Source organism: Coregonus clupeaformis, chromosome 35 (assembly GCF_020615455.1).
Source record: "Coregonus clupeaformis isolate EN_2021a chromosome 35, ASM2061545v1, whole genome shotgun sequence".
In the NCBI taxonomy this organism is placed as follows: domain Eukaryota; kingdom Metazoa; phylum Chordata; class Actinopteri; order Salmoniformes; family Salmonidae; genus Coregonus; species Coregonus clupeaformis.
Window position 1 is genome coordinate 30,359,579 of NC_059226.1, and position 27,680 is coordinate 30,387,258.

Genomic DNA, 27,680 nt, shown 5'->3' on the forward strand with positions numbered 1-27,680 from the left:
TAAATTGACTGTGCCTTTAAACAGCTTGGAACATTTCAGAAAATAGGCTGATAGGCTAATTGACATCATTTGAGTCAATTGGAGGTGTACCTGTGGATGTATTTCAAGGCCTACCTTCAAACTCAGTGCCTCTTTGCTTGACATCATGGGAAAATCAAAAGAAATCAGCCAATTGTAGACCTCCACAAGTCTGGTTCATCCTTGGGAGCAATTTCCAAACGCCTGAAGGTACCACGTTCATCTGTACAAACAATAGTACGCAAGTATAAACACCATGGGACCACGCAGCCGTCATACCGCTCAGGAAGGAGACGCGTTGTGTCTGCTAGAGATGAACATACTTTGTTGCGAAAAGTGCAAATCAATCCCAGAACAAAAGCAAAGGACCTTGTGAAGATGCTGGAGGAAACAGGTACAAAAGTATCTATATCCACAGTAAAACGAGTCCTATATCGACATAACCTGAAAGGCCGCTCAGCAAGGAAAATGCCACTGCTCCAAAATCGCAATAAAAAAGCCAGACTACGGTTTGCAACTGAACATGGGGACAAAGATCTTACTTTTTGGAGAAATGTCCTCTGGTCTGATTAAACAAAAAAATAACTACACAATGACCCCAAGCATACTTCCAAAGTTGTGGCAAAATGGCTTAAAGACCACAAAGTCAAGGTATTGGAGTGGCCATCACAAAGCCCTGATCTCAATCCTATAGAAAATATGTGGGCAGAACTGAAAAAGCATGTGCGAGCAAGGAGGCCTACAAACCTGACTCAGTTACACCAGCTCTGTCAGGAGGAATGGGCCAAAATTCACCCAACTTATTGTGGGAAGCTTGTGGAAGGCTACCCAATACGTTTAACCCAAGTTAAACAATTTAAAGACAATGCTACCAAATACTAATTGAGTGTATGTAAACTTCTGACCCACTGGGAATGTGATGAAAGAAATAAAAGCTGAAATAAATCATTCTCTCTACTATTATTCTGACATTTCACATTCTTAAAATAAAGTGGTGATCCTAACTGACCTAAGACAGGGAATGTTTACTAGGATTAAATGTCAGGGATTGTGAAAAACTGAGTTTGAATGTATTTGGCTAAGGTATATGTAAACTTCCGACTTCAACTGTAGGTAGAGGTAAAAGTGTCTAGGCAATCAGGATAAATAATAAACAGAGTAGCAGCATATATATATACAGTGGGGAGAACAAGTATTTGATACACTGCCGATTTTGCAGGTTTTCCTACTTACAAAGCATGTAGAGGTCTGTAATTTTTATCATAGGTACACTTCAACTGTGAGAGACGGAATCTAAAACAAAAATCTAGAAAATCACATTGTATGATTTTTAAGTAATTAATTTGCATTTTATTGCATGACATAAGTATTTGATCACCTACCAACCAGTAAGAATTCCGGCTCTCACAGACCTGTTAGTTTTTCTTTAAGAAGCCCTCCTGTTCTCCACTCATTACCTGTATTAACTGAACCTGTTTGAACTCGTTACCTGTATAAAAGACACCTGTCCACACACTCAATCAAACAGACTCCAACCTCTCCACAATGGCTAAGACCAGAGAGCTGTGTAAGGTCATCAGGGATAAAATTGTAGACCTGCACAAGGCTGGGATGGGCTACAGGACAATAGGCAAGCAGCTTGGTGAGAAGGCAACAACTGTTGGCGCAATTATTAGAAAATGGAAGAAGTTCAAGATGACGGTCAATCACCCTCGGTCTGGGGCTCCATGCAAGATCTCACCTCGTGGGGCATCAATGATCATGAGGAAGGTGAGGGATCAGCCCAGAACTACATGGCAGGACCTGGTCAATGACCTGAAGAGAGCTGGGACCACAGTCTCAAAGAAAACCATTGGTAACACACTATGCCGTGATGGATTAAAATCCTGCAGCGCACCCAAGGTCCCCCTGCTCAAGCCAGCGCATGTCCAGGCCCCTCTGAAGTTTGCCAATGACCATCTGGATGATCCAGAGGAGGAATGGGAGAAGGTCATGTGGTCTGATGAGACAAAAATATAGCTTTTTGGTCTAAACTCCACTCGCTGTGTTTGGACGAAGAAGAAGGATGAGTACAAGCCCAAGAACACCATCCCAACCGTGAAGCATGGAGGTGGAAACATCATTCTTTGGGGATGCTTTTCTGCAAAGGGGACAGGACGACTGCACCGTATTGAGGGGAGGATGGATGGGGCCATGTATCGCGAGATCTTGGCCAACAACCTCCTTCCCTCAGTAAGAGCATTGAAGATGGGTCGTGGCTGGGTCTTCCAGCATGACAACGACCCGAAACACACAGCCAGGGCAACTAAGGAGTGGCTCCGTAAGAAGCATCTCAAGGTCCTGGAGTGGCCTAGCCAGTCTCCAGACCTGAACCCCATTGAAAATATTTGGAGGGAGCTGAAAGTCCGTATTGCCCAGCGACAGCCCCAAAACCTGAAGGATCTGGAGAAGGTCTGTATGGAGGAGTGGGCCAAAATCCCTGCTGCAGTGTGTGCAAACCTGGTCAAGACCTACAGGAAACGTATGATCTCTGTAATTGCAAACAAAGTTTTTGTACCAAATATTATGTTCTGCTTTTCTGATGTATCAAATACTTATGTCATGCAATAAAATGCAAATTAATTACTTAAAAATCATACAATGTGATTTTCGGGATTTTTGTTTTAGATTCCGTCTCTCACAGTTTAAGTGTACCTATGATAAAAATTACAGACCTCTACATGCTTTGTAAGTAGGAAAACCTGCAAAATCAGCAGTGTATCAAATACTTGTTCTCCTCACTATATATATATATATATATATATTTTTTGACTTTATGTTTTGTTTACCCCATATGTAACTCTGTGTTGTTGTTTTTATCACACTGCTAGGCTTTATCTTGGCCAGGTCGCAGTTGTAAATCAGAACTTGTTCTCAACTGGCTTACCTGGTTAAATAAAGGTTAAAGAAATAAATAAATAAATAAAAATATGTGACCAAAACTTTTATCCAATGTAAAAAACGCAATTTCAAATTTAGCAAAATAAGACCAAATAGAGGTGCTATTTGGTCTTATTTTGCAAATTTTGAAATTGTGTTTTTTACATTGGGTAAAAGTAGAGACTCAGAGTTACACAATGGTATATCATACACTGCAGTTGAGGAACAACATTAAATTAATTTTGCTTTTAACCCCACTTTTGAGAAAATGGCCCTTGAAAGTTTTGGTACACCTACTGGAGAGCTCTTCTTTGTTTACTCCTATTCTGCGTTGTTCACACTCTCTTAAGCCTTAGCCCCACCCATCTCTTTAAGAATTCACATATGAGGCCATTTGCTAAACAGGATGAGTAAGGTAGTGTAGTAACCAAACAAAGATTTCAAGACTAAAAGTGGTGAAAGTAGTAGCCTACAATAAGGAAAAACTCCAGGTAAAAATACACTTTATCTAGTCTTTGGCCTATATCCTATTCTGACTTTGGTGCAGGTCATGTTGTTCTTCACATTACTGTCTCTGGTAAACACAGACTATATTAAATAAAATCAGACTTTATTTGTCACATGCACATGATACAGAAGGCGTACATGGTACAGTGAACTGGTTACTTGCATATTTGCATAGTAGCAATATAAAAAATAGAAAGTGTCCAGATAAATATATTGTATCAATATTTTATAATTATTATATCATGCTTACCCAGACACACTAAATTAATGGGTCATGTGAAAGAAATGCTATAACCACCCCCCAGCCACATGTAGCTAAGTGGATGGGTCACTATTGTCTAGACATGTATAATGTGAAGAGTGTGAAAGAGTGTGAAAGTGTGTCCATGTGTGAGTGTGAGTGTGTGTGTGCGTGTCGTCAACATGCACGTGTATGTTTTGTGTGTGTGAGTGTATGTGGTGTGTGTGTGCGTGTGTCTCTCTGTGTGTGTTTGTGTGTGTGTGTCTGTGTGTGTGTGTGTATCAGTAGAGTCCAGTGAGTGTGTCAAATAGTCTGGGTAGCCATTTGATTAACTGTTCAGCAGTCTTATGGCTTGGAGGTAGAAGCTGTTCAGGAGCCTTTTAGTTCTAGACTTGGTGCTCTGGTACCACTTACCGTGCGGTAGCAGAGAGAACAGCCTATGACTTGGGTGACTGGAATCTTTGACAATTCTTAGGGCCTTCCTCTGACACCGCTTGGTATAGAGGTGAGCTTGATGGCAGGGAGCACAGCCCCAGTGATGTACTGGGGCATATGCACTACTCTCTGTAGGACCTTACGGTCGGATGCCAAGCAGTTGCCATACCAAGCGATGATGCAGCCAGTCAAGATGCTCTCAATGGTGCAGCTGTATAACTTTTTGAGGATATGAGGGCCCATGCCAAATCTTTTCAGCCTCCTGAGGGGAAAGAGGCGGTGTCGTGCCCTCTTCACAACTGTGTTAGTGTGTTTGGACCATGACACGTCCTTGGTGATGTGATTACCGAGGAACTTGAAGCTCTTGACACGCTCCACTACAGCCCTGTCGATGTGAATGTGGGTGTGCTCGGCCATCCGTTTCCTGTAGTCAACAAACAGCTCCTTTGTCTTGCTGACATTGAGGGAGAGGTTGTTATCCTGGCACCACACTGCCAGGTCTCTGACCTCCTCCCTATAGGCTGTCTAATTGTAGTTGGTTGCCTACCACCGTCGTGTCATCGGTAAACTTAATGATAGTGTTGGAGTCGTCTGCGGCCATGTACCAGTCAAAAATGTGGACACACCTACACATTCAATAGGTTTTCTTTATTTTTACTATTTTCTACATTGTAGAATAATAGTGAAGACATCAAAACTATGACATAACACATATGGAATCATGTAGTAACCAAAAAAGTGTTAAACAAATCTAAATATATTTTATATTTTAGATTCTTCAAAGTAGCCACCCTTTGCCTTGATGACAGCTTTACACACTTTTGGCATTCTCTCAACCAGCCTCACCTGGAATGCTTTTCCAACAGCGGATTCGGTAGCATATTGGTTTTATAGTTGCCACCTATAATAATCTGTTGTATAGCAATACCCAGCATGCTGAAATGAAAGGTGTTCTCTGTCCTTTGTTGAGTTGTCCCAGGAAGTTAACAAAAATATTGAGGTAAACACAAATTATCTCTAAAAAGGAACATTGGTGATTATAATGTCTTCTGTCCCTGACCATCATGATTTTAAAATTATACTCTCTAACCTTACAAATTATTTGCACCAGGGACTAGCAGGCTATGGTCTTTCCACAGAAAACTAGCACCTGAGGACTGACTGAATTGGTGAGAGCTAACCGTCTATCCCAGGAACCAGTCAACAACGTCCCAGGGGCCAGTGTCAGCCCAGTCCACAGACCAGGATGTGGTTCCTTATTTTGCATGTCAGAGAGGTATATTTGTTCTAAATTATATTTTATTATCTGAATATTACACATCTGCTGTGCTGAACCCAGACCCAGAGGGTTATGAAACTGTATGTAACCGGATCTTATTGTTCTGGTGGGTTTATTGGGAAATCTTTACTTAGATTTCCAAGTAGCTTGCTGTGATTATCTTAAACCCAGATCTACCAATGGCACATCTAACATCTATTAATGATTACTGGCAGATCAAACTGGTCAGAGCATTTCGTATGATTCTGTATGTAAATCTGAGACACTCCATTTAGTATGATACAGTGCATTCGGAAAGTATTCAGACCCCTTCACTTTTTCCCACATTTTGTTACGTTACAGCTATCACGTTTCAGGAGAAGACCCAGATGCAGACAGTGTCGAAGTAACAAAAGTAATTACAAAAACAGGGGGCAGGCAAACGACAGGTCAAGGGCAGGCAGAGGTCAGTAATCCAGATCAGAGTCCAAAGGTACAGAACGGCAGGCAGTCTCGGGGTCAGGGCAGGCAGAAGTCAATAACCCAGGGAACACTGAAAGGGCGAAAGACCCGTGGCAGAGCAGGGAAGGGTGTTGCGGGCGTATTCAACCCACATTAGTTGCTGGCTCCAGGTGGTGGGGTTAGCGAGACCAGGCAGTGCAGAGTCGTCTCCAGGTCTTGATTAGCTAGCTCCAACTGGCCGTTGGCCTGAGGGTGGAAACTGGAGGACAGGCTGGCCGACAACCTAATGAGTGTGCAGAACGCCTTCCAGAACCGGGACGAGAACTGAGGACCCCGTTTCAGAGACCATGTCCACTTGGGAGTCCATGGATCCAGAAGACGTGCTGCACCATGAGCTGGGCCGTCTCTTTGGCGGAGGGTAGCTTGGGGAGAGGAATGAAGGGTGCGACTTTGGAAAACCGGTCCACAACTGTCAGGATGGCGGTGTTGCTGTAAGACGGGGGAAGAGCCATGACAAAGTCCAGGGATATGTGAGACCAGGGACGGTGAGGAACAGGCAGAGGTTGGAGGAGACCAGCCGGAGCTTGTCGAGGAGTCTTGTTCTGTGCACAGATCATGCAGGCGGCGACGAACTTGGAGACGTCAGGAACCATGGTAGGCCACCAAAAGCATTGTCGCACAAAGGCCAGGGTCCGACGGGAGCCTGGGTGGCAGGCAAGCCTGGAGGAGTGGGCCCACTCCAGGACCGAGAAGCGGACAGCGTCAGGAACAAACATCTGGTTATTTGGGAAACCGGGGTGGCCGGGGAGGCCGCACTGCTATTAGCTGGGTTACTGAGTGGCTGGGAGGTTACCGTCGTGGTAGGCTGCCTAACAGACAACCCGCGAAATTGCTCCAGAAATGTGTTAAACGCTCGGTCATGGCATTCGGCCAAGGTCTGGAACCCTTCCTTGAGACCACGAAGCAACTCCTCGTGCCTTCCAATGGTGACTCCTTGGGAGGAGATGGTGTTGCGAAGCTGGTCCGAGTCTGCTGGGTCAGTCATGGCCAGTTTGTACTATCATGTTTCAGGAGAAGACCCAGATGCAGACAGTGTCGAAGTAACAAAAGTTATTACAAAAACAGGGGGCAGGCAAATGACAGGTCAGGGGCAGGCAGAGGTCAGTAATCCAGATCAGAGTACAAAAGGTAGAGACCGGCAGGGAGTCTCGCGGTCAGGGCAGGCAGAGGTCAATAATCCAGGGTGGTGTGACAAGGTACAGAATGGCAGGCAGGCTCAGGGTCAGCGCAGGCAGAATTGTCAAAACCGGGAAAACTAGAAAACAGGAATTTGAAAAAGACAGGAGCAAGGGGAAAAACGCTGGTAGGCTTGACGAAACAAAACAAACTGGCAACAGACAAACATGGAACACAGGAATAAATACACTGGGGATAATGGGGAAGATGGGCGACAACTGGAGGGGGTTGGAGACAATCACAAAGACAGGTGAAACAGATCAGCGTGTGACAACAGCCTTATTCTAAAATTGATTAAATAGTTTTCAATCTAGACACAATACCTTATAATGACAAAGCAAAAACTGGAATAACCCCCGGAATTAACACATTTACATAAGTATTCAGACCCTTTACTCAATACTTTGTTCAAGCACATTTGGCATCGATTACAGCCTGAGTCTACAAGCTTGGCACACCTGTATTTGGGGAGTTTCTCCCATTCTTCTCTGCAGATCTTCTCAAGCTCTGTCAGGTTGGATGGGGAGCATCGCTGCATAGCTATTTTCAGGTCTCTCCAGAGATGTTCGGACGTGTTCAAGTCTGGGCTCTGGCTGGGCTACTCAAGGACATTCAAAAACTTGTCCCGAAGCCACTCCTGCGTTGTCTTGGCTGTGTGCTTAGTGTCGTTGTCCTGTTGGAAGGTGAACCTTCACCCTAGTCTGAGGTCCTGAGCGCGCTGGAGCAGATTTTCATCAAGGATCTCTTTGCTCCGTTCATCTTTCCCTTGATCCTGACTAGTCTCCCAGTCCCTGCCGCTGAAAAACATCCCCACAACATGATGCTGCCACCACCATGCTTCACCGTAGGGATGGTATTGGCCAGGTGATGAGCAGTGCCTGGTTTCTTCCAGACGTGACGCTTGGCATTCAGGCCAAAGAGTTCAATCTTGGTTTCATCAGACCAGAGAATCTTGTTTCTCATGGTCTGAGAGTCCTTTAGGTGCCTTTTACTGAGGAGTGGCTTCCGTCTGGCCACTCTACCATAAAGGCCTGATTGGTGCAGTGCTGCAGACATGGTTATCCTTCTGTAAGGTTCTCCCATCTCCACATAGGAACTCTGGACCTCTGTCAGAGTAACCATCGGGTTCTTGGTCACCTCCCTGACCAAGGCCTTTCTCCCCCGATTGCTCAATTTGGCCAGGCGGCCAGCTCTAGGAAGAGTCTTGGTGGTTCCAAACTTCTTCCATTTAAGAATGATGGAGGCCACTATCTTCTTGGGGTCCTTCAATGCTGCAGACATTTTTTGGTACTCTTCCCCAGATCTGTGCCTCGACACAATCCTGTCTCAGATGCCTACGGACAATTCCTTCGACCTCATGGCTTGGTTTTTTCTCTGACATGCACTGTCAACTGTGGGACCTTTTATAGACAGGTGTGTGCCTTTCCAAATCATGTCCAATCAATTGAATTTACCACAGGCGGACTCCAATCAAGTTGTAGAAACATCTCAAGGATGGTCAATGGAAACAGGATGCACCTGAGCTCAATTTTGAGTCTCATAGCAAAGGGTATGAATACTTATGTAAATAAGGTATTTCTGTAGATTTTTTAAAATATATGTGCAAAAATGTCTAAAAACCTGTTTTCGCTTATTTTTGTTATGGGGTATTGTGTGTAGATTAGATTGATGAGAAAAAAAAAATATTTCATCTATTTTAGAATAAGGCTGTAACGTAACAAAATGTGGACAAAGTGAAGGGGTCTGAATACTTTCTGACTGCACTTTATGTTACGTTTTGTATTCATTTGTGGATGTCCATCACACTTTTCATGTGATATTCTATGAATTCCAATTCGTATTATATGTTACAAATTTGTAAAACGTACTATATACAGTTGAAGTCGGAAGTTTACAAACACTTAGGTTGGAGTCATTAAAACTTGTTTTTCAACCACTCCACAAATGTCTTGTTAACAAACTATAGTTTTGGCAAGTCGATTAGGACATCTACTTTGTGCATGACACAATACATTTTTCCAACTATTGTTTACAGACTGATTATTTCACTTATAATTCACTGTATCACAATTCCAGTGGGTCAGAAGTTTACATACACTAAGATGACTGTGCCTTTAAACAGCTTGGAAAATTCCAGAAAAGGATGTCATGGCTTTACAAGCTTCTGATAGGCTAATGGACATCATTGGAGTCAATTGGAGGTGTACCTGTGGATGTATTTCAAGGCCTACCTTCAAACTCAGCGCCACTTTGCTTGACATCATGGGAAAATCAAAAGAAGAACACCATCCCAACCGTGAAGCACAGGGGTGGCAGCATCATGCTGTGGGGGTGCTTTGCTGCAGGAAGGACTGGTGCACTTCACAAAATAGATGGCATCATGAGGACGGAAATGTATGTAGATATATTGAAGCAACATCTCAAAACATCAGTCAGGAAGTTAAAGCTTGGTCGCAAATGGGTCTTCCAAATGGACAATGACCCCAAGCACACTTCCAAAGTTGTGGCAAAATGGCTTAAGGACAACAAAGTCAAGGTATTGGAGTGGCCATCACAAAGCACTGACCTCAATCCTATAGAAAATGTGTGGGCAGAACTGAAAAAGCGTGTGCGAGCAAGGAGGCCTTCAAAACTGACTCAGTTACACCAGCTCTGGAATGGGCCAAAATTCACCCAACTTATTGTGGGAAGCTTGTGGAAGGCTACCCGAAACGTTTGACCCAAGTTAAACAATTTAAAGGCAGTGCTACCAAATACTTATTGAGTGTATGTAAACTTCTGACCCACTGGGAATGTGATGAAAGAAATAAAAGCTGAAATAAATCATTCTCTCTACTATTATTCTAACATTTCACATTCTTAAAATAAAGTGGTGATCCTAACTGACCTAAGACAGGGAATTTTATTAGGATTAAATGTCAGGAATTGTGAAAAACTGAGTTTACATTTATTTTGCTAAGGTGTAAACTTCCAACTTCAACTGTATTACACATTTGCAAAATGTATGATATGTTATGAATTTTAGATAGGTGGCTAATGCTAGCTAGCTCGCTAATGTTAGCTAGGCTAGGGGTTAAGGTTAGGGGTTCGGGTTAAGGTTAGGGTTAAGTTTAGGAGTTAGGCTAAATTAAGGTTAGGGTTAGGGGAAGGGATAGCTTAAAGGGTAAGTCGTTTTTGCCTTAAGTAACCATCTGTCTTATGTAACCATACCAAATGTAACATATCATACTAAATGGAGTGTCTCGGATTTACGTACAGAATAATATGAAATGCTCTGAGAACAGACTGGGCAGATTCCAACTGATCTTGGTTTGCTCAGTGTTATCGTAAAACGTCATCGACATTTGAAACTCTCATGTGACTCCTAAAAACCTGCTTCTTCCTCTCCTGTTTCTACAATTGATAGATTTTATTTTTTACAATGAGATGGAGAGTGACTAGACAGTGATGTCATAAATCACAATATTACAGTTTCTGATGGCTCTACGTAGGTAGGTCTATTCTTATAGTTTATGTTCATCCCAGATAAATCACATGGGGTGTCTATCAGGACAGCGATTACTCACCTCGTATTGGAAAAATATTTTTTCTTCAACGAGTCGGATGCGAAGGATATTCTACAGACACCCGACAAGGCCCAAATCCCTGTCATTCGCATGAGAAAGAGTTGGAGATATCATGGACGTAGGTCGGGGTGCCTTGTAAGGATCCGACGGCGAGCGAGTAATCTGCCTCTGCCATCAGTCCTATTAGCCAACGTACAATCATTGGAAAACAAAATAGAAGACCTACGATAACGGATATCCTACCTACAGGACATTCAAAACTGTAATATCTTATGTTTCACCGAGCAGCTGGCGGGATATACGCTACATCGGCAGGATAGAACGGCTGACTTGGTTAAGACAAGGGGTGGCGGTCTGTGTATATTTGTAAACAACAGCTGGTGCACAAAATCTAATATTAAGGAAGTCTCGATGGTTTTGCTCCCTTGAGGTAGAGTATCTAATGACAACCTGTAGACCACACCATTTACCAAGAGAGTTTTCATCAATATTTTTCGTAGCTGTCTATTTACCACCACAAACCGATGCTGGCACTAAGACTGCACTCATGAGCTGTATATGGCCATAAGCAAACAGGAAAACGTACACACCCCAACCCGAAGCCATAGATTACAGGCAACATCAGCACTGAGCTAAAGGGTAGAGCTGCCACTTTCAAGGAGAGGGACTCTAACCCGGACATTTATAAGAAATCCCGCTATGCCCTCCGACGAACCATCAAACAGGCAAAACGTCAATACAGGACTAAGATTGAATCGTGCTACACCGGCTCCGACGCTCGTCGGATGTGGCAGGGCTTGCAAACTATAACAGACTACAAAGGGAAGCACAGCCGAGAGCTGCCCAGTGACACGAGCCTACCAGACGAGTTAAATCACTTCTATGCTCGCTTCGAGGCAAGCAACACTGAAGCATGCATGAGAGCATCAGCTGTTCCGGATGACTATGTGATCACGTTCTCCGTAGCCGATGTGAGTAAGACTTTTAAGCAGGTCGACATTCACAGGGCCACAGGGCCAGACGGATTACCAGGATGCGTACTCCGAGCATGCGCTGACCAACTGGCAAGTGTCTTCACTGACATTTTCAAAATGTCTGTAATACCAACATGCTAAACCGTGTGGTTTCATAGGATTCGGTGCCCTGGACGGTTTTCACAGAAGAATGCTGTACCAAGTTAGCTAGCTGAATAAACTAAGTTAGTCTATTCCTAGAAAACATTGAACTGCTGGAGTTTACAACAATTATAGTTTCTGAGGTAGAAGTTGGGAGAGTTATATTTGGGTGTTTCAGTGAAACGTAAGTGAGGGAGGCCCCGCTCTCTCGCTTTCCCAGATGTTTAGTTCACTTCATTCTGATCTCCTTTGCATTATTGTAGCCATTTTCTGTAGCCTGACAATTATGTGTCTGTCTATCCCTGTTCTCTCCTCACCGCACTGGCTATACAAACGCCTCACACCGCTTGGCTGCTGCCACTCTAACCTGGTGGTCCCTGCACGCACGACCCACGTGGAGTTCCAGGTGTCCTGCAGCCTCTGGAACTGCCGTTCTGCGGCCAACAAGGCAGAGTTAATCTCAGCCTATGCTACCCTCCAGTCCCTCGACTTCTTGGCGCTGACGGAAACATGGATTACCACAGAAAACACTGCTACTCCTACTGCTCTCTCCTCGTCTGACCATGTGTTCTCGCATACCCCGAGAGCATCTGGTCAGCGGGGTGGTGGCACAGGAATCCTCATCTCTCCCAAGTGGACATTCTCTCTTTCTCCCCTGACCCATCTGTCTATCTCCTCATTTGGATTCCATGCTGTCACAGTCACTAGCCCATTCAAGCTTAACATCCTTATCATTTATCACCCTCCAGGTTCCCTTGGAGAGTTCATCAATGAGCTTGACGCCTTGATAAGTTCCTTTCCTGAGGATGGCTCACCCGTCACAGTTCTGGGTGATTTTAACCTCCCTACGTCTACCTTTGACTCATTTATCTCTGCCTCCTTCTTTCCACTCCTCTCCTCTTTTGACCTCACCCTCTCACCGTCCCCCCTTACTCACAAGGCAGGCTATACGCTTGACCTCATCTTTACTAGATGCTGTTCTTCTACTAATCTCACTGCAACCCTCCAAGTCTCCGACCACTACTTTGTATCCTTTTCTCTCTCGCGCTCCTCCAACACTACTCACTCTACCCCTACTCAGATGGTAATGCGCCGTAGCAAACCTTCGCTCTCTCTCCCGCTACTCTCTCCTCTTCCATCCTATCATCTCTTCCCTCTGCTCAATCCTTCTCCCTCCAATCTCCTGATTCTGCCTCCTCAACCCTCCTCTCCTCCCTTTCTGCATCCTTTAACTCTCTATGTCCCCTATCCTCCCGACCGGCTCGGTCCTCCCCTCCTGCTCGGTCCTCCCCTCCTGCTCCGTGGCTTGATGACTCATTGCGAGCTCACAGAACAGGGCTCCGGGCAGCCGAGCGGAAATGGAGGAAAACTAGACTCCCTGCGCACCTGGCATCTTTTCACTCCCTCCTCTCTACATTTTCTTCCTCTGTTTCTGCTGCTAAAGCCACTTTCTACCACGCTAAATTCCAAGCATCTGCCTCTAACCCTAGGAAGCTCTTTGCCACCTTCTCCTCCCTGCTGAATCCTCCCCCCCTCCCTCTCTGTGGATGACTTCGTCAACCATTTTGAAAAGAAGGTTGACGACATCCAATCCTTGTTTGTTAAGTCAAATGACACCGCTGGTCCTGCTCACACTGCCCTACCCTATGCTTTGACTTCTTTCTCCCCTCTCTCTCCAGATGAAATCTTGCGACTTGTGGCGGCCGGCCGCCCAACAACCTGCCCGCTTGACCCTATCCCCTCCTCTCCTTCTCCCTTACCTCACCTCGCTCATCAACTCATCCTTGACCGCTGGCTATGTCCCTTCCGTCTTCAAGAGAGTGAGAGTTGCACCCCGACTCAAAAAACCAGTATCCCTTCTTTCTTTTCTCTCCAAAACTCTTGAGCGTGCCGTCTTTAGCCAACTCTCTTGCTATCTCTCTCAGAATGACCTTCTTGATCCAAACCAGTCAGGTTTCAAGACTGGTCATTCAACTGAGACTGCTCTTCTCTGTGTCACGGAGGCTCTCAGCACTGCTAAAGCTAACTCTCTCTCCTCTCGTCCTTCTAGACCTATCTGCTGCCTTTGATACTGTGAACCATCAGATCCTCCTCTCCACCCTCTCCGAGTTGGGCATCTCCGGCGCGGCTCACTCTTGGATTGCGTCCTACCTGACAGGTCGCTCCTACCAGGTGGCGTGGCGAGAATCTGTCTCCGCACCACGTGCTCTCACCACTTGTGTCCCCCAGGGCTCAGTTCTAGGCCCTCTCCTATTCTCGCTATACACCAAGTCACTTGGCTCTGTCATATCCTCACATGGCCTCTCCTATCATTGCTACGCAGACGACACACCTCCGTACCTTCAGGCTCTGATCAGTCCCTACACCCAAACGAGGGCATTGCATTCATCCACCTCTGGCCTGCTGGCTCCCCTACCTCTGCGGAAGCACAGTTCCCACTCAGCCCAGTCAAAACTGTTCGCTGCTCTGGCACCCCAATGGTGGAACAAGCTCCCTCACGACGCCAGAACAGCGGAGTCACTCACCACCTTCCAGAGACACTTAAAACCCCACCTCTTTAAGGAATACCTGGGATAGGATAAAGTAATCCTTCTACCCCCCCTTACCCCACCACCCAAAAAAATAATAAAAACAATTGTAAAGTGGTTGTCCCACTGGCTATCATAAGGTGAATGCACCAATTTGTATGTCGCTCTGGATAAGAGTGTCTGCTAAATTACGAAAATGTAAAATGTAATGTAAACCACCATAGTCCCTGTGCCCAAGAACACTAAGATAACCTGCCTAAATGACTACCGACCCGTAGCACTCACGTCTGTAGCCATGAAGTGCTTTGAAAGGCTGGTCATGGCTCACATCAACACCATTGTCCCATAAACCCTAGACCCATTCAATTTGCATACCGCCCCAACAGACCCACAGATGATGCAATCTCTATTGCACTCCACACTGCCCTTTCCCACCTGGACAAGAGGAACAGCTACATGAGAATGCTATTCATTGACTACAGCACAGCGTTCAACACCATAGTGCCCTCAAAGCTCATTACTAAGCTAAGGACCCTGGGATAAACACGTCCCTCTCCAACTGGATCCTGGACTTCCTGACGGGCCGCCCCCAGGTGGTAAGGGTAGGTAACAACACATCTGCCACTCTGATCCTCAACACAGGGGCCCCTCAGGGGTGCGTGCTCAGTCCCCTCCTGTACTCCCTGTTCACCCATGACTGCATGGCCAGGCACGACTCCAACACAAGCATGAAGTTTGCCGACGACACAACAGTGGTAGGACTGATCACCGACAACAATGAGACAGCCTATAGGGAGGAGGTCAGAGACCTGTCCGGGTGGTGCCAGGATAACGTGTGGTGCCAGGATAACAACCTCTCCCTCAACGTGATCAAGACAAAGGAGATGATTGTGGACTACAGGAAAAAAAGAGGACTGAGTACGCCCCATTCTCATCAAAGGGGCTGTAGTGGAACAGGTTGAGAGCTTCAAGTTCCTTAGTGTCCACATCACCAACAAACACACCAAGACAGTCATGAAGAGGGCACGACAAAGCCTATTCCCCCTCAGGAGACTGAAAAGATTTGGCATGGGTCCTCAGATCTTCAAAAAGTTATACAGCTGCACCATCAAGAGCATCCTGACTGGTTGCATCACTACCTGGTATGGTAACTGCTCGGCCTTCGACCGCAAGGCACTACAGAGGGTAGTGCGTACGGCCAGTACATCACCGGGGCCAAGCTTCCTGCCAACCAGGACCTCTATACCAGCCGTTGTCAGAGGAAGGCCCTAAAAATTGTCAAAGACTCCAGCCACCCTAATCATAGACTGTTCTCTCTGCTACCGCACGACAAGCGGTACCGGAGCGCCAAGTCTAGGTCCAAAAGGCTTCTTAACAGCTTCTATCCCCAAGCCATAATGGCTACCCATACTATTTGCATTGTCCCCCACCCCTTCCCACTCTTTTGTGCTGTTGCTACTCTCTGTTTATTATTTACATTTTAGTAGACACTCTTATCCAGAGCGACTTACAGTTAGTGAGTGCATACATTATTTTTGTATTTTTCATACTGCCCCCCCGTGGGAAACGAACCCACAACCCTGGCGTTACAAACACCATGCTCTACCATCATCCCTGCTGGCCATTCCCTCCCCTACCCTGGACCAATTGTGCGCCACCCCATGGTTCTCTCTGTCACGGCCGGCTACGACAGAGCCTGGATTCGAACCAGGATCTCTAGTGGCACAGCCTTAGACCACTGCGCCACTCGGGAGTGTATTATCTATGCATAGTCACTTTAACTCTACCCACATGTAAATATTATCTCAATTACCTCGACTAACCTGTGCCCCCGCACATTGACTCTCTACCAGTACCCCCTCTATATAACCTCCCTACTGTTATTTTATTTTACTGCTGCTCTTTAATTATTAGTTATTTAAATGTTTTACTTAACACTTATTTTTCTTAAAACTTCATTGTTGGTTAAGGGCTTGGAAGTAAGCATTTCACTTTAAGGTCTGTTGTATTCGGCGCATGTGGCAAAGAAAATTTGATTTGATCTTCTTTTAATACAAACCCCTATTGTGATCTGCAATGTCTGGACGGAGGCCAGTGAATGATGAGTGGCGCAGTGGTCTAAGGCACTGCATCGCAGTGCTAACTGTGCCACTAGAGATCCTGGTTCGAATCCAGGCTCTGTCGCAGCCGGCCGCGACCGGGAGACTCATGGGCGGCGCACAATTGGCCCAGCGTCGTCCAGGGTAGGGGAGGGAATGGCCGGCAGGGATGTAGCTCAGTTGATAGAGCATGGCGTTTGCAATGCCAGGGTTGTGGGTTCAATTCCCACGGGGGGCCAGTATAAAAAAATATGTATTCACTAACTGTAAGTCGCTCTGGATAAGAGCGTCTGCTAAATGATGTAAATGAAAATGAAATGAAACAGTTGGCTCCAATGTTTGACTCCAGGATACTTTACTGTAGGCGTATTCTTCCTTGTACCATTCTAGACCAATGTGGTTTTGTAGTGAGAAAACAAGTCATACAGTATCACTCTCCTCAACGACTCTCACGACTCATTCTTACATAACATTTTTCAAATAAAAATAATATTATATATTTGAGTGTAAATTTACAGGGGCGGATTGGCCATCTGGCAATTCTGGCAAATGGCAGATCAGCTGGACTATTTTTTGTTGTTGAGTGGGGCCGTCGAAATTCATACACACACACACAAAAAAAGAAAATAAAGAAAGAGATGACATGGCTGGTGGCCCAATGCGCAATTTCTTTGTTATTCTAATTTATAATGAGCCTTTGGTTAATCAGTGGGTAACGGCCGGCCCCCCTGCCAAGATGGGCTGGCACGGTTTTCTGATAGACTGAGATGAGGTCACGTAACTCACATTCAAAGTCAAACGTGGCATTAGCAAAGAGACCTGCTCCAACTCTGTCATTAATTAGACCATATCTGTCACGTCTCCTCCCATTGCTCCCCTCTGGCGCTCTGATTCGCCGGTCTACTGTGCCACCGGTCTGAGCGCACCACCTCGGCAACACCAGAATGGAAACCCAATGCACCCTAATAACCTCCAGCGCACCTGCACCTCATCATCACTCCTATTTAGCCCTGGTCTGTTCCTTATGATGTTGTGTGTGATTGTTTAGCTTTGTGTCGTGTAAAATCTTTGTTATTTCTCTTTGTCATTGTTTAAGTAAACCTTGACCTTGTTAATTCCTGCGTCTGTGTCCTGCCTCTTCGTGTACTCGTCACAATATCATGGATCTTAAAAAACGAAAAGGGTACCTAATTATGGTAGTAAGGTATACATTCTACATTGTCACCTCACTTTTTTTTTACCATGATTTGGTCAAACAGTAAATTGCATTATCCTCATGATTCCTGTATTGAAAGTGTCTGCCCTGCCCCTGTGCTTGTTTTGCTGGGTCCTGCTTCAGTATTGAGCGAGCTACTCTCCTCTCCCCCCATGCGCTCGAGAGAAAAATGCGTTCAGATTTGGAAGGTTTGTCACCTTGTCAATGTCGACGAAAGGAGTGTCTCAGCTTTCTGTATGATTTTTACTTCTCAATTTTCAGCTCAATAGCAACTATTTTACAACCGAAATATTTGATATGGCTTTGAGATATGGAGAGTTGCGCGCGAAGTGTGCCCCAGCCATTGCGAGGGCATAGGCCTACAACTGCATGTTTTTTAAAGGACATTGAATTTACTGTTGGATCACGAATACATGGCTACTAGCAGTGGGTATTATGCTTAGAGTTAGAAATGTAGATAATGTGTTTTGAGTTTCCACTTCTTCAGGTGTTGAACCCCAAATTAATTAGCCTAAGATATTAGTTAGTCAACCCGGCTTTCCATTGACATTTTTGTCAAGCAATTATTATTTTAGCAAACAATTATTGTGGTTCATTCTATATTCTCTCTAACATCCTTGTGGGCCAATTAGTAAGAGCATAGCGCTAGCAACACCAGAGTTGTGGGTTCGATTCACACTGGGGTCACATACGAAAATGTGTGGAGTCACTTTGGATAAAAGCGCCTTCTACATAAATGGCATATATTAGAGTACTGTGTTGCCCAATGCAATTTAAGTAAAGCAGTGTCAACCCCCGCCCCAATCAAAAAGACTCCAGCAACTTCATTTGGATGTTTGCTGTAATGGGGATGCCTTTGTTACATACAGTTATAGCTGTGCACAAATTACCTCATCATTGTCTACATTTGAACGTTGTTCTTTTAGGGTGTGAACTGGTGTGGACACATTTAACACAGTTATTTCAACAATACTGGTTATGCATCTTGTTGACATTCATCCAATGACACACTGACTGTGTTAGAGAGGATCAAAACAGTAATGTATCATGGGTAATTGTGATCAGTCAGTCAGCCTGTACTGTCGGTTGCAATGTCGAACAAGCCCATTGACTTGCATTACACATCCTCACTGCAGAAACACTTCTCATGAAATCAAGTGACATAGTTAGAGAAAAGGATTCCTGCAAACATAAGCAGGAAACAAGTTAAGGACAAACCTGTTTTATAGTTCCCCTGAATTATGAATGTGTGTACTATCTTGTCATCTTTTTGGCTAACCACATTGGAACATTCTAAACTTTTAAGAAAATATATTTAAGGCAGAACAGGTTTAAGCAAATTATAGTATATAGTTTTCAGGAAGGTGTGTACCTGGGCGGCAGGTAGCTTAGTGGTTAAGAGCGTTGTGCCAGTAACCGAAAGGTTGTTGGTTCTAATCCCCGAGCCAACTAGGTGAAAAATCTGTCGATGTGCCCTTGAGCAAGGCACTTAACCCTAATTGCTCCTGTAAGTCACTCTGGATAAGAGCGTCTGCTAAATGACGTAAATGTACCGATGGACAGGAGGCAAACTAAGGGAAAGGGCAGCCACCTGAACCCCGCAAAGAGCAGTCTACGCAAACAGTTAATCTAAGAAAAATGGCTTTAATGTTTTGTTTGCTCTCCAGCCATATGTTGTAGGTCGATAAGTGATAATGCATTGATTTATCTTATTATGAAGTAATATTTTATGCCTAATTAACCATGACCACTGATCTGACCAATGACCCCTGAAATGCTGATACTGCACTCTGCCTTTGTATGACATTAAATAACTATATGTTCAATGCAAAAGCTAAGTGCACTATTGCAATGTAGAGAACATTATGCCATAATCCAGTCCGTGTATTCATACCGTGGGATTCCAGTTTCATGTTTTACAGTAGCCGGACAGTGGGAGTGTTATGCCATGTGAACCATGTAATGCCAGCAGACTTCTGAGTAAAGTTAAACTAAAGTACACAAACGCCCCGACCTCAGTTCTTATAATCATAAGCAATCTAAACAGCGGGACGTTACAACTATCTTAAATCGAAATGTGTTTAACCAACTTTCTTGGCTGTCTCGTGGTTTGTGTGAGAGTGTGTCATGATCAGGTTGGCCTGAACTCTGAGCCTTATAGAATAAATACAGAGGCAACTGCAGTCAAAACACAGTGGAACAAAGCCAGATTGCAGTAACTTCACTTAATATCTCTTCCCAACTATTTTGCAATCTATATGGGACGGCTGTCAATCCTTTCGTCCTTAAATGAAACTGGTATACTTTTTTATTTATCAGCATTTTCTTTAACCAATTATGTTCTTTAATGCAGTGCCCGACAGACAAGTTCCTTACTTTTTCTCCCTTCCACTTTCCTCTTCCAGTTTTGCGGTAATGCCGCAATTATTTGGTTGTAATTTTGGGTAGAGCAGACATTTTGATATGTTTTTGTTAGCAACATGTGCGAACTAACTCCACCAGTCCAACCTATGATATAATTTACAAAGATTATACCTTTTTTACAAAAAATAATGTATTTTTATCAAGTAGTATATTTGAGTTTAACCACAATATTTGTTGCATTATTTGTTCTGTCATTTCTGCAGGATTAAATTGAAATTGCAACCAACTTTATATGGCTTGTTTTAGAAATAGTGATATTTGGGAGATGATTTCCTTTTCAAATAACTGAAAGTGAGAGGTTGTGTCACGGTTTCGGCCGAGGCTGCTTCTCCTCCTTGCTCGGGCAGACTTCGGCAGTCGTCGTCCCGGGAGTACTAGCTACCACCGTTGTATGTTTTCGATGTTCGTTTGGTTTTGTCTTAATGTTGTACACCTGTTGTCGTTTAGCGTTGATTATGTGTCCTTTAAGTTCTCGTTTTGTTTGTCAGTTGTTGTGTGTGATTGCGCTACCTGTCTACTGAGACTGTGTTTGGTTTTTCTCCGTTGTTGTAGGAGAGGTTTCCGCACGTGTGTGCGCGTTAGTATTTTCTTTGCTAGTTTACGCCTGTGTGCGTAATCGCTCGTCTCCAGGCTCCTTTTGGCTCGTGTTGTGTTTGGAGTACTAAAGTCTGTTGGACGAAGCTTCTGTGTCCTGCGCCTGATTCCTGCACCACATCCACATACAGCACTCTTGACAGAATCACACACCATTATGGAATCAACAGGAGCAGCAGCAGCACCCGAGTCACTGGAGGAGCGCGTCCGCGAACAGAACGACCAGATCCTTCGTATCGGGACCGCCCTTCAGGACGTAATAAACACTCTGCACCGTTGGGAGAACAGAGGGGCATCCACATCTCCACCTACCTTGCCATCAACATCGGCCAGTCCGCCCATCCAAGCTCCGGAACCCAGTGGGATTCGGCTCTCGCTCCCAAGGGCGTATGATGGCACCGCTGCCGGGTGTCAGGGGTTCCTCCTGCAGGTGGAACTCTACCTGGCCACCGTACACCCGGCGCCCTCGGGACACGAGAGCGTTTCCGCCCTCATCTCCTGTCTCACCGGCAAGGCGTTGGAGTGGGCCAACGCCGAATGGAGGAGGATAGACGCCACCACGATCACATACGCGGAGTTCTCCCGCCGCTTCAAGGCTGTGTTCGATCATCCACCTGAGGGGAAAGCGACGGGGGAGCGTCTATTCTACCTCCGGCAGGGGAAGAGGAGCGCCCAGGAGTTCGCTTTGGAATTCCGGACTCTAGCGGCGGATGCAGGGTGGAATGAGCGGGCCCTCATCGATCACTACCGTTGTAGTCTACAGGAGGACGTCCGTCGTGAGCTGGCCTGCAGGGATACCAGCCTCACGTTCGACCAGTTGGTGGACATGTCCATCCGGCTGGACACCCTGCTGGTCACCCGCGGACGTTCCGAGTGGGATTCGTCCATTCCACCCTCCAGCACCTCCGAGCCGAGCCCTATGGAGCTCGGGGGTGCTGGCGCTAGAGAGAGGAGAGGAAGGAGCACGAGGGGGGCCGTCCCCTGCACCAACTGTGGCCGTGGAGGACACACCGCGGCCAGGTGCTGGGGAGGGTCTCCTAGGGGAGAAGACGGCAGGCCCCGCACTGGGGAGTCCTTCCAGGTGAGTAGGCGTCCCACTTACCCAGAGCTCTCTGTTGTGCACTTCTGTATACCTGTGCGATTTCCACAGGTTGCACCTCATTCCCAGCATAAGGCACTAGTAGATTCAGGCGCAGCTGGGAATTTTGTTGATCGTAAATTTTGTTTAGAACTAGGGATTCCCCTTCTTCCTGTTGACGTCCCATTTCCCGTTCATTTTTTATTATTTTTATTTTTTCACCTTTATTTAACCAGGTAAACCAGTTGAGAACAAGTTCTCATTTACAACTGCGACCTGGCCAAGATAAAGCAAAGCAGTGCGATAAAAACAACAACACAGAGTTACATATGGGGTAAAACAAAACAAAGTCAAAAATACAACAGAAATACATATATATACAGTGTGTGCAAATTTAGCAAGTTATGGAGGTAAGGCAATAAAATAGGCTATAGTGCAAAATAATTACAATTAGTATTAACACTGGAATGATAGATGTGCAAGAGATGATGTGCAAATAGAGATACTGGGGTACAAATGAGCAAAATAAATAACAATATAGGGATGAGGTAGTTGGGCGGGCTAATTTCAGATGGGCTGTGTACAGGTGCAGTGATCGGTAAGGTGCTCTGACAACTGATGCTTAACCCTCCCGTTGTCCTAGGGTCAAAATGACCCGCCACTGTGTTGAACCAACTTTCTTAAATTTTTATATTTTTGGGATCATTTGTGAGAAGGAGGCAGTGAGACTTTAAAGAAAGTATCACTGCCTCCTTCTCACAAATGATCCAAAAAATATAAAAATTAAAGAAAGTTGGTTCAACACAGTGGCGGGTCATTTTGACCCTAGGACAACGGGAGGGTTAAAGTTAGTGAGGGAGATAAGTGTCTCCAGCTTCAGAGATTTTTGCAATTTGTTCCAGTCATTGGCAGCAGAGAACTGGAAGGAATTGCGGCCAAAGGAGGTTTGCCCTAGATAGCCATCCGTTGGGATCGGGGTTGATCAGGGAGGTCACAGCGCCACTTAGGATGTGTACGCAGGAGGGTCATGAGGAGACTATCCAGCTATATCTGATCGACTCTCCTGCGTATCCGGTGGTGCTGGGAATTCCCTGGTTGAGTACCCATAATCCTTCTATTTCGTGGCAAGAGAGGGCTCTTAAGGAGGGGTCTGCCCAGTGTGAGGGGCGATGTTTGGGTGTTTCCGTGGGGGCGACCTCGGTGGAGAGTCCAAACCAGGTGTCCGCAATGCGCATTCCCACTGAGTATGAGGATTTGGCACTTGTGTTCAGTAAATCGAGGGCGACGCGGTTGCCTCCTCGTAGACAGGGGGATTGTGCGATAGACCTCCAGGCAGGAGCAGCGCTTCCGCGGAGAGGCTCCTCTGTCCCAAGAGGAGAAGAGAGCTATGGAAACTTACATAGCCGAATCTCTGAGACAAGGATACATACGGCCCTCCACTTCTCCTGCGTCCTCGAGCTTCTTTTTTGTGAAGAAAAAGGATGGAGGGTTGCGCCCGTGCATTGATTACCGTTGTCTCAATCAGATCACTGTGAAATACAGTTATCCACTCCCTCTGATTGCGACTATGACAGAGTCTTTGCACGGAGCCCGTTTCTTCACGAAACTGGATCTCAGGAGCGCATATAACTTGGTGCGCATTAGGGAGGGCGATGAATGGAAGACGGCATTTAGTACCACCTCGGGTCATTACGAGTATCTCATCATGCCATTCGGGTAGATGAATGCTCCTTCAGTCTTCCAATCCTTCGTGGATGAGATCTTCCGGGACATGCAGGGGCAGGGTGTGGTCGTGTACATAGATGACATCCTGGTGTACTCGCCTACCCGAGACGAGCATGTAGCCCTGGTGCGCCGAGTGTTGGGTAGGCTGTTGGAGCACGACCTGTATGTCAAGGCAGAGAAATGTCTGTTTTTTCAGGAGTCGGTCTTCTTTCTGGGTTATCAGTTGTCCGCGTCAGGGGTGAAGATGGAGGTTGACCGGGTGTCAGCCGTGCGTAATTGGCAAACCCCAACCACCGTTAAAGAGGTGCAGCAGTTCTTGGGTTTTGCGAATTACTACCGGAGGTTTATCCGGGGTTTTGGACAGGTGGCAGCTCCCATAACGTCTTTTCTGAAGGGGGGTCCGGTGTGCTTGCAGTGGTCAGCGGAGGCGGACAGGGCTTTTGGGAGACTGAAGGCCCTGTTTACTTAGGCTCCAGTGCTTGCGCATCCAGATCCCGCCTTACCATTTCAGGTAGAGTTGGACGCGTCTGAGGCCTGTATAGGGGCCGTGCTATCTCAACGGTCCGGCACGCCACCTAAACTCTGCCCCTGTGCCTTTTACTCCAAAAAGCTCAGCCCGGCGGAGCGTAATTATGACGTAGGTGACAGGGAGCTGTTAGCCGTGGTTCAAGCCCTAAAGGTGTGGAGGCATTGGCTTGAGGGGGCTCAACACCCTTTCCTCATTTTGAGTGACCATCGTAACCTGGAGTACATTCGGGCAGCAAGGAGACTGAACCTTCACCAGGCTCGGTGGAGCATGTTTCTAACCCGGTTTGTATTTAAGATCACGTACATCCCTGGGTCCCAGAACGGTAAGGCAGACGATCTGTCCCGGTGGTATGACACAGAGGAGAGGTCCGTAGAGCCCACTTCCATACTGCCGGAGTCTTGTCTAGTGGCACCGGTAGTGTGGGAGGTCGATGCTGAAATCAAGCGGGCGTTGCGTACCGACCCTAGCCCTCCACAGTGTCCGGTGGGTCGGACGTACGTTCTGCTCGAGGTTCGGGATCGACTCATTTATTGGGCTCACACGTCACCCTCCTCTGGACATCCAGGTATTGGCCGGACAGTGCACTGCCTTAGCGCGAAGTACTGGTGGCCAACGTTAGCCAGGGATGTGAGGGTTTATGTCTCCTCCTGTTCGGTGTGCGCCCAGTGTAAGGCGCCCAGACATCTGCCCAGGGGTAAGTTACAACCCCTGCCCGTTCCACAACGACCCTGGTCTCACCTCTCGGTGGATTTTGTTACAGACCTTCACCCCTCTCAGGGGAATACCACCATATTGGTCGTTGTGGATCGGTTCTCTAAAGCCTGTCGTCTTCTCCCAATGCCAGGTCTTCCTACTGCCTTGCAAACCGCTCAGGCACTCTTCACCCACGTCTTCCGGCATTACGGGGTACCCGAGGATATAGTGTCTGATCGAGGTCCCCAGTTCACCTCCCGAGTCTGGAGAGCATTCATGGAGCGCTTGGGGGTCTCAGTGAGCCTTACCTCGGGGTACCACCCGGAGAGTAATGGGCAGGTAGAACGAGTGAACCAGGATGTGGGTAGGTTTCTGAGGTCGTATTGCCAGGGCCGGCCGGAGGAGTGGGCGAGGTATATTCCCTGGGCAGAGATGGCCCAGAACACTCTCCGCCACTCCTCCACCAACCTAACCCTTTTCCAATGTGTGTTGGGTTACCAGCCGGTTCTGGCACCGTGGCATCAGAGCCAGATCGAGGCCCCTGCGGTGGATGAGTGGGTAAGGCGCTCGGAGGAGACGTGGAACGCTGCACACGTCCATCTGCAGCGGGCCATCCGTCGACAGAAGGCGAGCGCCGATCTCCACCGCAGTGAGGGGCCGGTGTACGCACCTGGAGATCGAGTCTGGCTCTCGACCAGAAACCTACCCCTCCGCCTGCCCTGCCGGAAGCTGCGTCGGTGGTTTGTGGGGCCTTTTAAAGTCCTGAGGAGATTGAACGAGGTGTGTTACAGGTTACTACTGCCTATTGAGTATAAGAATATTAACCCCTCGTTCCCTGTGTCTCTTCTCAGGCCGGTGGTAGCTGGTCCACTCCAGGAAGATGAGATTGCAGAGACTCCTCCGCCCCCACTGGACATCGAGGGGGCTCCGGCGTACACAGTTCGGTCCATCTTGGATTCGAGACGCCGGATGGGGGGTCTCCAATATCTTGTGGAGTGGGAGGGGTACGGCCCGGAGGAGCGGTGCTGGGTGCCGAGGAGGGACATCCTAGACCCGTCTCTCCTGACAGAGTTCCACCGTAGTCACCCTGCGCGCCCTGCTCCGCGTCCTCCTGGTCGTCCCCGAGGCCGGGGTCGGCGCACGGCTGGAGCCGCGCGTCAAGGGGGGGGTACTGTCACGGTTTCGGCCGAGGCTGCTTCTCCTCCTTGCTCGGGCAGACGTCGGCGGTCGTCGTCCCCGGAGTACTAGCTACCACCGTTGTATGTTTTCGATGTTCGTTTGGTTTTGTCTTAATGTTGTACACCTGTTGTCGTTTAGCGTTGATTATGTGTCCTTTAAGTTCTCGTTTTGTTTGTCAGGTGTTGTGTGTGATTGCGCTACCTGTCTACTGAGACTGTGTTTGGTTTTTCTCCGTTGTTGTAGGAGAGGTTTCCGCACGTGTGTGCGCGTTAGTATTTTCTTTGCTAGTTTACGCCTGTGTGCGTAATCGCTCGTCTCCGGGCTCCTTTTGGCTCGTGTTGTGTTTGGAGTACTAAAGTCTGTTGGACGAAGCTTCTGTGTCCTGCGCCTGATTCCTGCACCACATCCACATACAGCACTCTCGACAGGTTGTAATCTGAATAAAGGGAAAAGGGCCATTCTTGAACATGGGGTGAGACAATCTTACTAATTTGCTAGAGAACCAGTTCGGATTTAAGTATAACTTTTGTATGACTGAAGCTTTTAGTGATAGGTCTAATGCTTTAATATTTAATAATTTCTGTCCTCCGAATTCATATTCATTATATAAATAGGCCTGTTTAATTTTGTCTGGCTTTCAGTTCCAAATAAAATGGAATATTTTTTTGTCATATAATTTAAAAAACTTTTTGCTAGGCGTTGGCAAGACCATAAGCAAATAGGTAAACTGGGATAATACTAAAGACTTAAGCAGGGTGATTTTTCCACAAATAGACAGGTATTTACCTTTCCATGGTAGCAAGATCATATGTATTTTTGCTAACTTTCTATTAACAATCCCTCCCTGTTTCTTTCCATCTTTCTCCATCTCCATCTCTCTCCCTGTCTCCCCCGTCTCGCTCCCTCTACTATTCTACATACATTGGCTAAACATCTCTCTACCCCTCCCTCATCACTTTCCTACCCCTCTACCTTCCTCTCCTCCCCTCTCTACCTTCCTTTCCTCCCCCCTCTACCTTCCTCTTTACCTTCGTCTCTTCCCCCCTCTTCATTCCTCTCCTTCCCCCCTCTACCTTCCTCTCCTCCCCCTCTACCTTCCTCTCCTCCCCTCTCTACCCTCCTCTCCTCCCCTCTCTACCTTCCTCTCCTCCCCCTCTACCTTCCTCTCTACCTTCCTCTCTTCTCCCTTTCTCTCCTCCCCCTCTACCTTCCTCTCCTCCCCACTCTACTTTCCTCCCCTCTCTACCTTCCTCTCCTCCCCTTCTATTAATTATATTACCTTCTACACTTCTCTCTCTTTCCGCCACTCCTCTCCCATTGTCCCATCCCCCTCTCACTCTGTTTTCTCTGTCTCACATATTTCCTGCACTATCCTTTTTATATCAACATGAAGCCCCTCTCTCTCTCTCTCTCTGTATCTCGCTCTCTGTTTCCCACTCTTTCTCTCTCTCTATTTCTCTCTTTTCTGTCTCAGGTTCAAGGGTACGAAGAAGGGGGGTGTGACGGAGAATGCGTCCTACTACATCTTTACCCAGTGTCCCGACGGGGCCTTCGAAGCCTTCCCTGTTAACGGCTGGTATAAATTTGTCCCCCAGGCCAAACACTGACCGCCGAGGAGTGGGGCAGGTGAGGTGGGGGGAGGAGAGCAGAGGGGGGAAGGTGGATGGGAGGGGGAGACAGGTGTGGGGGGAAAGAGACAGGAGAAGGGAAGATACTGAGGGGAAGAATAAAGATTGGGGGTGCAACTTCACCCCTCAGGTAAAAACACTATGGGGTAGGGGCGGGGGGGGGGGGGAATGTAGTGGCGTAGGAGAGTAGAGTGAAAATGTGATGGTGACACTCTCAAACACACAATTCA

At 46.7% G+C, this 27,680-nt stretch overlaps 1 pseudogene; it reads left to right on the forward strand.

The window, feature by feature from the left end:
* Positions 1-6,317: 6,317 nt before the first annotated feature.
* LOC121551821 overlaps positions 6,318-27,680 on the forward strand; it is a 28,308-nt pseudogene continuing 6,945 nt past the window's right edge.